The sequence below is a fragment of the Aplysia californica genome, unplaced genomic scaffold (genome assembly GCF_000002075.1).
Source record: "Aplysia californica isolate F4 #8 unplaced genomic scaffold, AplCal3.0 scaffold00400, whole genome shotgun sequence".
NCBI classification, from domain to species: Eukaryota; Metazoa; Mollusca; class Gastropoda; order Aplysiida; family Aplysiidae; genus Aplysia; species Aplysia californica.
This window is the reverse complement of record NW_004797670.1, coordinates 545,475-546,616: the sequence shown is the minus strand read 5'-3', so window position 1 is coordinate 546,616 and position 1,142 is coordinate 545,475.

The following is a 1,142-nucleotide window of genomic DNA, read 5'->3' as shown; positions in this document are numbered from 1 at the left end:
GAAAAATATTTTTGACAAAAAGTTCCCATCCTTTTTTGTCCTTTGTGATTATTTCACTGAGAAACGAAACAAATCTGCGTAGCTATCCATCACAGCAGAAGTGCCGGAAGTGATATTTTGGAAGGTGCATTTTGTTTTGAGTGTATAGATTTAGACCTGATTTTTTGCATCTCCCAAGATTTATTGCTCCATTCCAGTAGAGTTTGAATGTAGTAGGCCAGTGACTTTCAGTTGATATTAATGCACCGATCATTCCTTTCACCGAAAAGGGACCCAGCTGGTATTATATATCGTTGGTTGAGAGCCAAGGCTGACTATATACAAATCCAACCCCAAAATCACGCAATCATATAGTTCACCAGCCTCCTGAAACGTGTCCATGAGGTCTATCCCATGGATAAATTTCAAAAGAGAGATAAATGCTCCACAAATTCCATTTCGAATTTTATATTATGCTTTATTTCCAATACATAGAAAAGACATATTATCTGGTTTGATAAGCCGTTTGTAATATAGATCTTGAAACAATAACAATAACACGCATGTTGATAGTCAATACTAACGCTGTATTGTAAGAATTATAGCTTATATGACCTTATGTAGTTGGGAACGCTGTAAAACTCTTGCTTAAAAAAAATAAAAATCGTTAAACAATAATGCTTTATTAACAGTTTCACGGCCTACAAGATCCAAAATTGTCGTTTTAAAACGATGTATTATTGTAACAAGCTTTTCTGTGTCACTGTTCTTTGCGTGAAAGGGCACTCGTTTCAGAAATTGGTTTAAAAGAGAATAGAAATAAAAATCAAACAACAGCAATTTCTGAGAAAATACACCAGTTCTACACAAGGAAGGTTACACCGCAAAACAGAGAGTTTTGTACCCATACCAAAAGGCCATTTCAACCACGGTGACATCAAGTTTGTATATGAAGAAAATGAATCATCGTGTTCGAGAAATATCAAGATTTAGAGATTTCAACCAACATTGGGTTAAACACAAAATTTTACTTCTTAGTTAAAACCGTTCAGCTACGAGGGCGCGATCGGTTTCAGGACAAGGACAATCAATCCACGACAGTCACAGCAGATGGATATCTCACCCTGCTGAGTAAGTTTATTTTGTAGAAGTTTGGGAAGGAG